Genomic DNA, 13,125 nt, shown 5'->3' with positions numbered 1-13,125 from the left:
CTAATCTAGCACAGTGATAGATTAATATATCCGTATTTAAAGAAAGGCTACTAGGCAAGGATTTTACCTGAAACAAAGAAACAAAGCCATTGGGGTGGCACTCCAGATCCCTACAAGACTTTTGACCACAGATCGTACCTTCAGATTATTCTATTCAGGCATCTCTTTAGCTAACTACTTAATCTACCAACACATGAGATACACATGAACTTTAGCTCCATACCTCCTATGAATACATATGGGTATGTGAAAGAACCCATTTCCCACTCCTAAAATACTGACTGATGTTCTACAATACATACAATGGTGTCACTCCATCTTTCCTGAGGCTTTGAATCATTCTTTAATAAGTCACAGAAGCAACAGAATTTTAGAACTAATCTTTGGTTTGTGAACTACACCCAAGAATCAGCAATTGGCAGGTGTAAACCTGTCCAGAATTTTATGGGTGGAGTGTAGGTGGTGTGGATAATTCCACTCGGATTAATACAAGTGTTACCTAGAAACAACTCATTCCCTACAAGATTATACTGGTTTTAGTCAAATATATGAACTGTATCTTGACTAAGCACTCTTGTATATAGAAGAAAACTTCCATAAACATAAGAATGAAACTTCAATTCCAAAGAATGAAAACTGAGAAGAACACTGAAGTAAAATATATATATATGTATTCTAGTTCTTGTGACTACCTTGTGATCCACAAGGCTAAGGACAAGGCAATAAACATCCCTGAAATGGAGCAGTAATACCTGCCTTCCCACACTGAGGGGCCACTGTCACCATTTATTCATTCAACAAGCTTTTAGCAGGCACCTCCTACAGACCAGGCTGAGAGTAAAGCTCTTGGGTAAAATGATGCACTTGATGCAGTCTCCCAAGAAATGTGTTCACATAGACTGCAAGATGTTACAGGATAGTATTATTACATTATTATAAGCACAGTTGTATTTATTCTTTAAGGAGAATAAAAATCTCTCATCAGGTATTCAGGGGCTACTCCACAGGAAAGCATGCCTCATCTCCATTCCCTCTGTATTTTGATTCTGCCTCCCCAAAAAGGCCTTCCCTGACCATCCTAACTAAAATCTCTCCCCTCACTGTTATTTTTTTTAACCATAGCATTTGTTTCCTTCATAGTAAATATTTGTAATTACATGTGTTTACTTGTTACTTATTTCTGCCACTAAATATTCCATGAAACCAGGGATTTTGTTCTCCTTGTTGTCACGGTCTCAGCAATACCTAGTACAACCTAGAGCACACTGTGTGCTCAGTAAATATTTGTCCCATAAAAGAAAGAACAGGAGGGGCACCTGGGTGGCTCAGTGGGTTAAGCCACTGCCTTTGGCTCGGGTCATGATCTCGGAATCTTGGGATAGGATCGAGCTCCACATCGGGCTCTCTGCTCAGCAGGGAGCCTGCTTCCTCCTGCCTCTCTGCCTGCTTGTGATCTCTCTCTCTCTGTCAAATAAATAAATAAAATTAAAAAAAAAAAAAAAAGAAAGAAAAGAAAGAACAGGAAAACAATCATGTCATAAAGAGCCAGCCCAACTGAAGGGAAGCAAATGTGATGGCTTAGAAGTAGCAAGATTGAAAATGAATCAACAGAGATTTTACACTCAAATTCTTGGTTAGTGTTAGTTTGCATTTGTTGTTTATTCGGAGGTGTAAGAAAGCACATGACTGCCCATACATTTGTTATTTTATTCAGTTCTTAGAAAAACAACAGTTCTTAAAAAATACAACCTTTTCAAGTATGTACTGTTAACCTCATTTTACAGATAAGTAAACTGAGGCTCAAGAGGACACCAGCTCTGGTGGTAAGTGACAGAGTATGTTTTTTGTTATTATTGTTTTTATCACTTCATCCCTGCAGATTAATGATGGAGGAGAGAAAACAGCAGAGAGATTATGGCACAATGGTTTTGCAGAATAAGGAGATGAGAGGTGACAAGACAGTAAAAACTCACCTCCCCAGAGATCGGAGCCCTGAGGCAGTGTCCTCATTCCATGTATGAAGAAACCCAGGCTTGTGGCTCAGTGGGTTAAGCCGCTGCTTTCGGCTCAGGTCATGATCTCAGGGTCCTGGGATCGAGCCCCGCATCAGGCTCTCTGCTCCACAGGGAGCCTGCTTCCTCCTCTCTCTCTGCCTGCCTCTCTGCCTACTTGTGATCTCTCTCTCTGTCAAATAAATAAAATCTTTAAAAAAAAAAAAAAAAAGAAACCCAGGCTTGCTCACTCAGGGAGAGTAATCTGCCTAAGTATTTGCATCCCGGGTTTCTCAGAAGGTCAACAGTGATTCCTGAGAATTCTTTCTCTCTCTCTCTCATATCCCATTTCCCTGTAAGGAAGCTGTTGGAAAGGCACAAAAACCACACAGGAAAAGACAATGTCACTGCACTCAAAGAAATAGGATCTGGCCTTTAGTACAGTCTGAATTGGGTGCTTTACAACCAGATTTTCATGCGTGTGTATTAAACCCTTCTTTGGAAACTACAACAATGGCCCAGAAGTCTGTAGGAAATTAGTTTGTTGCAGAATTTCACAGAGACCCAGAGCCATAGCAATCTCCTTCAGTAAACACAAACTTGAGACTAACCGTTTGCAAAACCTTCTCTGGCGGTGTGTGAGCGCCATCTGGCGCCCAGAGGCAGGATGGTTCCAGCCTCAGAATTCTGGTTTCAGGCTTGACATCCTAACTACAAAACGCCATCAAAATGCTCAAATCACTATACTTTACACCTGAAACTAATATAACAATGTATGCTAACAATACTAAAATTAAAATAAAAACTTAAAAAAATACAGAGCCACCTATTCAGAATCCATGAATTTCCTTGTCAATAATGCATAAGCCAATAATATCCACTGTAACTGCTAAAAGCCTCAATTGTAAATCTGATGTCCACATTTTCCTTTATATGAATTTTATTTTATAGTTGTGGCCTGAGTCTTGTCAAGGCATAGCTCATATATTTATATTTATATAATATCATCTCCAAGTTCATTCATTCAACTAATATTTGTTGAGCACCTATGTCTGTGATACCTCATGCCTGGTACTACGGAGGAAACAAAAATGAAGGAGGAGAAAAAACCCTGCCCCCAAGGAGTTCCCACTCTGGCAGTGGAAATAAAACATCCTGACAACTTAGGCAAGCAAGGTTAACATTGCAAGCATTAGAAGAGAGATTGCAGGAAGCTAGAAGAATATCTAGAAGGAGGCCCACTTTCTGCAGCTGAAAGGACCATGGAGGTTTTACTGAATGCGGGCATGAGAACGCTTGGGGCAACTACTGCCCTAACTTAAGTAGGGAGGTAGTAATCCTCTCCTTCAGACTAGTGGGCTCAAAAAGGGGAGGATTATGTAGGTAAGACAGGCCAGCTACTCTGAAACATGGAGGTCAGGGAAAGCAGAAGGGACCTAATAATACAAGGACCCAATAACACAGAAGGGTAAGAGAGAAGAATGCAACTCAGGCACTTTAAGAATTTTCCCCTTTTGTGATAGGATAACCCCCAGGTGCTAATGATGGGACCCTCCCTCCTAATCCAAGGCAAAAATAATACAAATTATCTATGGGCTCCAGCTCCAGGTTCCTGAGCCTGCAGATCCATCCCTGCAAGTAGGCTGGGAGTGAACTTGAGATACGAATTGAAGAGTGTCTCCCTGAAGAAGAACAAAAGCCCCCTACCTCTGCACTGTGAACTTAAGTAGATGTGCCTTCTTTCCGTCTTTCCGTTGCTTTCTGGTTATGGACCACAGTTCAGTAGTGGTCTTTTAACAAGTACAAATAAGCAGGGATACAGCAAGGCTTTCGGGGGACACATGGGCATGGATCCTAGTTCCCAAATTTCCATGTCTTTTCCTAAAAGTGAAAACCTTAGCAGACTTCTGAAGTGGGACTGGGCCTCCTGCCACCTCCTCTTTGACAATCCTCCTTTCCCTCCACACAAAGGAAAGACACAGCCTTCCCCAGTCCTAACTGGGTTTGTCCTGGGTTTGAAACACTTTCACTTCCTTAAAACCATGGTTTGAGAAAGTGCCTCTCCTGAAACAGAATCCTGTGAGGACAAAGCAAAGCAAGTAAGGTAGGAAATAGTAGAGGTAAAGCCTTGGTCATTCAGTGTCACACTGAAGGCAGTCTCTCTTTGTCTTCTCTCTCTTGCTGATTTTCTACTTTAGGATGAGAATTCAGAAGCGGGATGGCTGTCACAGGAATATTTCTAAATGGAATTGAAAAACTCTAAGAAAGAAAGTCTTTGTCAGAAAGGAAGTCTGATTTGGCTATTTGGACTGACAATAAGGAATTTTTCTTTAATTATGTAGTGGGCATATTTTATGAGTAGATGACTTAAATCTGCAGTTTCTAAAATATATTTGAAGCACATTTATGATATGCAAAATTCTGATAACTGCTTCATTTACAACTACTTAAACTTATGATAAAATGTTTTTTAAATATCAACTATAAATGTGAAAGAGGAGATAAAGGTTTCCAAATTACTTGGAGATAGTGCAAGCAAAACACACAAACAAACAAAAAAAAAACAAACCAAAAAAACGAGAGAGAGAGAAGTACTGTAATAAACCAAAGTAAAAATTACCTAAGTCAAGTACTGGTTGTCATTTCTCACTTCTTGAACCTGGACCTGCCTCTGTGTGACTTCTGTGCATTACAGGGCCTGCAGTCCTTCACTGAATGGGAACAACCAAGCTCATGTACAGCGTCCTTCTCAGGGCTCTGGAGGAGGAGGGCAAAGCAGAATCTCCTTCCTGTCACCTAACCCCAATTTGGGATTTGTTGTTCATTTATAAACACTTTCTATGGTATATAGTGTTTCTTTCTCTGTCTTTCATTTGTTAGTTTAATGTCCTTTGCTTAGAGACCAGATGGCCATACCAAACCCTTCCAGCTTTCCTCCCCACTTCTTTCCCTTTGATGGGGCATGGTGTGCCCACACTCCACACAATGTGAGAGCCGCTAATCCGTGTTCCTTCAGAAGAGATTCATGCTGTAGATTTGAGAAATGCTGAATACCTGTCCCCCCAAGGTTCACAATTTATATTAGTACTGTCTCCTCATCTAGACTGCTGGGACCTTGTCTGTGGTATTCACCTTGTCCACTTGGCAGGTGCTCAATGAATATGATTTGAATAGACCGGACACCAGAGACCCTGAATGAAAGTGTCTATTAAGAACACCCATTCAGGGTTGCCTACGTAGCTCGGGCTGAGTGCCCAACTCTTGGTTTCAGTACAGGTCATGACCTCAGGGTTGTGAGATGGAGACCCGCATCTGGGCTTCCCACTCAGCCAGAGTCTACTTGAGATTCTTTTTCTCTCTCTCTGCCTCTGCCCCTCCCCTTGCTGGTGTGCTCACTTGCTCTCACACACTTATCTTCTCTAAAATAAATAAATAAAACTTGAAAAAAAGAACACCCAGTAGGTATTGTTTAACCCACTGTTACCCAGATTATTTCATCCCAGAAATGTGTGTGTATTATGTGTGTGTGTCACTAAAATGAAAGGCACAGACAATCCCAGAGACGGTAGTAAACTGTCTTGCTCTGCTAGGTTTCCTATGGCCTGGTTAAGAACAATTCCTTCACCTGGCAACCCGTGTTGCCTTGGGAACACTCTAGGTCAGGGGTATACAAAGGAACATAGGAAAACCCATTACCTATATTTTGCTGGCTCCTACACTTACCTAACATATAGAATTCTAAACCCCTCAAAGTCCCTTGCATATTTCCTGAGAAACCCCAAGGACTGCCTCAAATGGACTAACAAACAAGCCCAGTCAGGTGTCATGAGGAGCCATAGCCACCATCTCCTCTCATGTCATAAGGCACCACCATACTCACTGAGAACTACCTCCTCTGGAAAGCACGTGTCATTTCTTCCAGGGACCTCTGCACCCTCCAGCCACTGCTACTGACATCACTGGGTGTCATGGTTATGCCTGGAACCAATAATTCTGCTGCTGGGTACTACCCCGTTTGCCACACACTGCAGCCTATGCTGCTGATAAACACCTTGTCCGCTGGGCTGATGTTCTAGAGACCCTCTATACTCTCTGCAATCCTCAGTGTTACTGCATTCCATCAGGAAGGATGGAGATCCTCTCTCGCTGGTAGTTACACTCTGTTAGCTACCTGCCAAAGGGGTATCTCAGGCCCTATTAGAAATAGGCTTTGTTTGTAGCCACTAGGGAAGACTTTTCCAGAGACACATCTGAACCCCCAACAATGCAGATGAACCAGCCACCAAGCCAATGGACAGCGATGCACTTCTTTCTGTGCTCTCAGGCGAGCTCTTCTCTCCTTCCTCACCTCCCACTTGCACTGTAATCAGACTCCCACTCACACCCCTCCAGTGGAGCTGCTCCTGAGAGGGCAGCGGTGACCTTCTGAATGCTGACATCAGCACATTTTGTCATCCACAGCTCCCTGGACCACTCTACGGCACTTGCCTCTCCTGATTCCCCATTTTGAGATGCCTCCGTTATAGTGGCTTTCTACCTTCAGTTTAGCTTCACAGGCATGTCCTCCCTAATGCACCCCCCAACCCCAAACACCCTTTTTGTAATGGCCAAAGCGATTTTCTTGGCCTTGAAACATTAAGGAGGTAAGTAACACAGTCATAAATTTAAATCTCTCCAAATTCCAGATCCATATATTCAACTGCCCAACAAAGAACTTCATTGAGAGTTCCACAGGTGCTTAAAACTTAGCATGTCTAAATCTGAGCCCATACTACTCCCTCCCCGCCACACCCCACACCGTGGCTGCTTTTCCTGTATTTCCTATTTCTGTTCATTTACTCAGAACTTCAATATGCTTTTCTACACAATTATTTCGATCTTCCCAACAGACTCACAGGAGCATTACTATTAACTTTCAGATTTTCAGGGAGATAAAACTGAAATTTAGAAAGGAGACATACATTTTCTGAAGTCCCACCACTGATAAGACACAAAGCCAGGGTTTGGCCCTGGCTTTATCTAATTCCAAAACCCATACAATATAAATGGACTAAAAGGGCCCTGAACCTGGGGAACCTCCTCTTAATCTTCACACCCCACTTACCTAGTGCAGTGTCTGACATAGGGAAGGTCAGCAGCAAGTGTGTGATCCTTGAATTATTAAATACCTGTTTATCATCACATATTAGCAAGGCCTTATGCTAAGAATCAAGGGAGAAAGAATAAAAGACCAAACACGGACCCCGCTCTCAAAGAGGTACTGTCTCATTTAAAGAAAACAGCACAAGTAAGATTCAGGAAAGCGTGACCCTGTCACCACTATTCTTTAACATTATTCTGTGATAGCTAACCAAATATTCAAAAACAAAATAGAGGGGGAAATATTGAAAAGCAGAAAAAATATTATTTGCTAAATGATGTGTATAGCTGAAAACCCAACTTTAAACATTTTTTTCTTCAAATAATCAAAGTTGAGGAAGGTGGCCAGTTACAAAATTAATACAACAAGGTCAACAGTTACCTAAATATCAAAAATAATAAAAAATAATAATGAAAAAATTACTATTTTTAAATAAGATTAAAAATACAAAAGACCAGCTTAATGAAAAGTGTGAGAAAGCTACATGAGGAAAACTATAAAATTCTTCTGAAATATATAAAATATGACTTAAATGGTCCAAAATATTGTGTTTCTACAGAAGGCAGCTCAGTATTTTCTGAATGCCAATACCTTTCAAATTATATGTTTAATACCATTCCAACTGAAAGCCCAACATATTTTTTGAATAAGAAAAAAATAATACCAAACTCATCTCGAAGAATAAAAATACAACAGCAGCTAAAAATTGTAGGAAAAAAGAGTAACCAAGTGAGACCTGTCCTTCAAGATACTGAAACACATTGAGCAAGGCTATTACACAAAGGACAACCTAATCAACAGAATATAATGGAGAACCTGGAGGCAGAACCAAGACAATGGACTTGGAATAAAAGTGACATTTCAAATCAATGAAGAAAGGAAGAACTATTCAGTGATGATGTTAGACCACAAGCTAACCTCTGGATAAATAAAATGAGATTCCCTATTTCATGCTTCGGTTACCTTTTGCTACCTAACAAGGCAAGCTCCAAACCTCTGGAGCTTTAAAAACAACAACAGTGTATCTAGTCCACTTTTCCTGGGTCGGCAGCTGGGGCTGGACTCAGAAAAGCAGCTCATCTAGTCTTGGCTGCACCTCTGTGTCTGCGGCTGTCAGCTACCACTCCACTGATGGTCTAAGATAACCCGACTCACATCTCTGAAGTCAGCTTGCGGTGAGCTTGCGTGACGGAAAGCGAAGGACCACATGCATCCCCTCACCCTGCAGGCTCACTCACAGGGTGTCTGACAGCACAAGCAGAAGCATGGAAGGTCTCTTAAGGTCTAGTCTTGGAACCAGCACATGGTCGATCCCCTCCATTTGACTGGTCAAAGTGAGTCACAAGGCCAGCCCAGACTGAAGAGGCTGGGAAACAGATTCTCCCTCCTCTTGAGTAGAACTGCAATACCTTACAGAAAGGGGTATATGCTGAAAAGGGTAGAGAACTGTTGCCATTTTTGCAGGCTACCACACATATTAAACTGAATGAACTCCAGACTACAGAAACATTTTAATGTAATTATAAAAATCACAGAAAACCTAGAAGAAAATATGGATAAATATTCATATGAGAAGGGATGAGAGATACTTTCCTAAGCAAGACAACAAACCCTACCTCATAAAAGGTTGACATAGTTGACTATCTAAACGTTTAAAACTTTCAAGACCAGCAAAACACCATAAAATAAGATTAAAAAGTTGGGGGGCCTGGGGTGGCTCAGTCGGTTAAGCATCTGACTCTGGCTCAGGTCATAATCTCAGGGTCCTGAGATCAAGCCAGAGAAAGGCTTCCTTCAGAGGGAGTCTGCTTGTCCCTCTGGCCTTCTCCCAGCTCGTGCTCACTTGCGCTCTCTCTCTCTCACCCTCTCTCAAGTAAATAAAACAATATATGTATTTTAGAAAAAAGATAAACAGTAAATCGGGTGCAAAGTTTAATACTAAGAAACGGTAAATTAATTCAAAAAGAGTTTTTATAAGCTATATGACAATTTTAAAATATAGACATAGGGCAATTCAAAGAAGTGAAAATCAAATTATCCATAAAGATGTAAAAAGATGTTCATGCTCAATAGTAACTCAAGACATATAAACTAAAACAATAATACATAATTGTTTGCCTATGGGATCGGCAGAGAATTTTTTCCATGATAATGCAGTGTTCTCAAAGAGTTTGGAGTAAAGAACACACCGGTGGTGAGAATGTAAATTAGCAGAATCCCTCCGGATGGCAGGTTTGGCAACAGCTGGGAAACATTTAAGTATGCATCCTTTGAACCCAGCTATTCTCCGCGCCATTCGCCCATGGGGCAATCCACTAACCCGCATCGCTTGTTGTAATGCGCGATTACCTGTCCGGTGATCCTGCCTGGCTCTCCCTTGGGGGTCAGTTTGCGGGCCCCCATCTTGGTCCTTTCGCACCATTTCCAGGCCCTCCGGGGCTTGGAGCGTGGGCTGAAGTGGCTGGGCATGACGCAATGTCGCTGTCGTCCCCCGCGGGCCCAGAACTCACGCCAGCGCCACCGGGGAGGGACAGGTGCCGCGCTGGGCACGCAGCTCGCATGCCGAAGCAGTCCTCACGACGCGAAGCCCGTACTTTAGGCACCCCGCCTCCCACCCACTCAGGGACTTTCCGCTCTCCCGACTCTTTGAGGAAGGCGGCCAGCGCTCTAACGACTCCTGCCGCTGGTCCACGTCCCCACACTGACTGCACGGACGGCGTGGCCCACAAGCCAGCCCGCACGTAGCCAGAGTGAAGGCAGTCACGGCCTTTCCCGGCATGCAATTCGGGCGACAGGTCTCGCGAGAGTTCTGAGAGCGCCTCGAGGGTCTTCCCACTTATAAATATTCCCGCGCATACCCATACGCGAGAACGGGTGGGGAGAGACATGTGTGGGGTGGCAGGTGTCTTCCCATGTTAGCTAGAATGATCATTAAGGAAGGGATATCTGGGCAAAATGCTGTGTTAGGGAGTTAGAAATCTGGTTGGAGTTATCCCTGCAGAGGGAATCCCCTATCAAATGCCCTAATTCAGAAGCAAAGCCGAGGGAGTGTGAGTCTCAGCCCAGACGCTGGCGTGGTTGCAGTGGAGTGAGGAGGAGGAAAAAGTAGTAGAGATAAGGCCAGAGAAGGGAGGGGATGAGGCGTGGAAGGGATGACCAGGAAAGAGGAGGCAAGGAGGAGCGGGGGTGGGGGTGGCTGGGAGGGTGCGGCTTGAAGGGCTGGGTCTGGGGTCTGGGGTCCAGCATTGAAGGGGCAGATCCACTCTGACTACTTTGTTAAGAATAGACTGAAATGAAGTGGAAAAGGCAGAAATAAAGCCAAGTTAGGAAGATCCTGAAGCAAGATACGAGAGAAATTGTAGTGGCTCCGACCAAGGTGGTAACAGTGGAGCTAGAAAGAACTGGTCAGATCCGGGATTTTCTGGCAGAGTAGATGAAGGGTGTGAGACAGAGAAGAGGCAAGGCTGACTCTGAAGGTCTGGGCTTGAGTAATCGGAAGGTTAAGATTCCCATTAGCGGTGATGAAAAGTGCTCAGGTGGATTCGATTTGGGAGTGACGATCAGAAATTCACCTTTGGTCATGTTGAGTCTGCGACGTGTTTATCAGAGAAGCAAGTGGAAACGTCAAGTAGACAGTTGCATATTAGAGTCGGAGTTGGGGAGGGAGGGTCTAACGGAGAAATGAGGTTAGGCAGGTGGAGGAGTGAGAGCAAGGATCTCCAACACTGTTGCAAGTCAAAAAACCACCAGGCATGGATTAGGCACGTTTATCATTTCATCGTGGTCTTCTCTTTGAAGTGGGAAGGGAGCTATGGACTGAAGATAAGCCCAGGGGCACCTGGTTGGCTCAGTCAGTTGAGCGTCTGCCTTCTGCTTTGTCATCCCTGGCGGGGCCCTCCCTGCTTAGTGGGGGGCCTTCTTCTCTCTCCCTCTGCTTCTCTCCCTGCTTGTGCTCTTTCTCAAATAACACACACACACACACACAACTTTAAAGAGAAGCCTAAAGTCAAGAAATAGTCTTCACCCTAGTACCCTGTGCTTGGACTCACGTTGCCATGAGAAGTACTAGCTGAAAGTTGCCATTGAATTTCTTCCAGAAACAACCTACTCCAACCCTCCAAAGCTGTGTTCCAAAAATGTAGAGAATCAAAAGAAGGTATCAAGCACATCATTGGGAAGATAGAAATCTCTCAATGAAACCAAAGCTTTACGGAGTTAGCTTGCCCTTTAACATCCTGCTCCACAAGTGAGAGCTGGGCTTCTGGTTCTCAGAAATCACCTGTTTCTAGAGCAATTTTATGCCCACCACTCTCATACACTTTGGATCTAGAAAGTCAGCTCTTCAGACCTCAATTTCCTTATCTGGAAAGGATAGAGATTGGACTAGGTCATTGAGTTTGAAACTCTTTTCTGTTTTGTTTGAAGCAGGGTAGCGGGAAAGCTTGTAGGGCACTGAGCACCCCCCGTTTGGCTTGCCCCTCTCAGAGTCCCAACTTTATGGAGGTTGCTTGTAGTACTGTAGGAGCACAGCTTGCACAGCCTGGACTAGCTCATCTAGGTGGTCCCTTCCCAGCTCTGATGGTGTCTTTTTCTCTTCTAGCCTTCCTGAATATCAGGGTAAGGTGAGGTTAAGCATTGGTGAGGCTCTGGAAGGCAAGGAGTCCAGGAGACATAAGGGGCCTTTGGTGAAGGAAGTGGGATCACCACAAGCAGGAATTCTCTAAAACACGGTAATAAGTCATATAGCATTCCAGGTGGTGATGGAGATGCCATAGCAAGTGACAGAGTAATCTGGACTGTGACATTAAATGAGTGAGGTTTATCTCTCCTTTAAACAAAGGCACTTGGGGAAAGGCTTTGGAGATGAATTCAAGTTCATATGAATTTCCTATCATGGCTGCATCACTAATGGTTGGAGCCCCAGCCTTTCATCTAACCCATCATTCAGATTAAGCTGCCCTTACCAGCATCTGTCCCAAAATAATTAAAATTTCTCACCAATATTCTGCTCTTAAGACTTCAAACAATGGATTTTCTAATCCATTTGACATTAATGTCTGGTATTTGGAGAATTTTTAGTGCCTGCATATACAGAATTTTCAACATTTCATGCTGCAAGTCAAAATGGCTCTCATGTTCCAAGAAGAGGAGAATGGAAGAGACTTCTCTGAATGAGCTATGCCTCTGGAGTGGTTTTCCCAAACAGTCAGCTAGTGTCACTGAATGTTAAGAACAGACCCACCAAAAGGATTCACCACTCCTTGTACCATATTACGCCACCCTGACTCCCCCTCCTGCAGTGACTGAGTTACAGGAGGGTCTGTATCTCCCTTAGCATTTAAAATCACAGCCACCATTAATCACTCCTAAGTTTCTCCCTGTTCAGCAAATACTATGATATATAAAGAAGTATCAGAAGAAATGCAAAATTATCTTGTAAATACCTTGTTTTATAACCACTTTCTCTGTAACTTAAAAATTTGAGTTGACTTCATTCCAGGGAATATTCTCCACCTTTGAGGCCAGCAGGATAAGTTACAAGAGTGGGGAGACACCTATTGATTTTCCCGATACTGCATTAGCATTTGAGGTTGACTAACTCAGACAGCTATTGGCTTTATCTCTGCATAGTACAGGAAGATGAATGAATTTGACTAGTGCTTAGTAAAAAGATGACCTACAAAATTATGGAGCTACTATTATAAATTTCATATGCAAAGGGACCTGGGGGAAAAAAATCCTTTTAAAATCAATTGCCCAGGGGCACCTGGGTGGCTCAGTGGGTTAAAGCCTCTGCCTTGGGCTCAGGAGGCCTGCTTCCCTTCCTCTCTCTCTGCCTGGCTCTCTGCCTACCTGTGATCTCTGTCTGTCAAAAAAAATAAATAAAATCTTTAAAAAAATAAATAAATAAAAAATAAAATCAACTGCCCAAACTTGAATGGATCAAAGCCCTTGAGTTATTTCATCTAAGTTGTGTGCTTATGCAGTTTAAAT

General features: G+C 43.2%; 1 pseudogene; it reads right to left on the bottom strand.

Annotated features, from left to right (window-relative positions):
• Positions 1-9,411: 9,411 nt before the first annotated feature.
• Positions 9,412-10,019, bottom strand: LOC123953919 (annotated as a pseudogene).
• Between the last annotated feature and the right edge of the window lie 3,106 nt (positions 10,020-13,125).

Source organism: Meles meles, chromosome 12, assembly GCF_922984935.1.
Source record: "Meles meles chromosome 12, mMelMel3.1 paternal haplotype, whole genome shotgun sequence".
Lineage (NCBI taxonomy): Eukaryota > Metazoa > Chordata > Mammalia > Carnivora > Mustelidae > Meles > Meles meles.
This window is presented reverse-complemented; position numbering and strand designations above follow the sequence as displayed.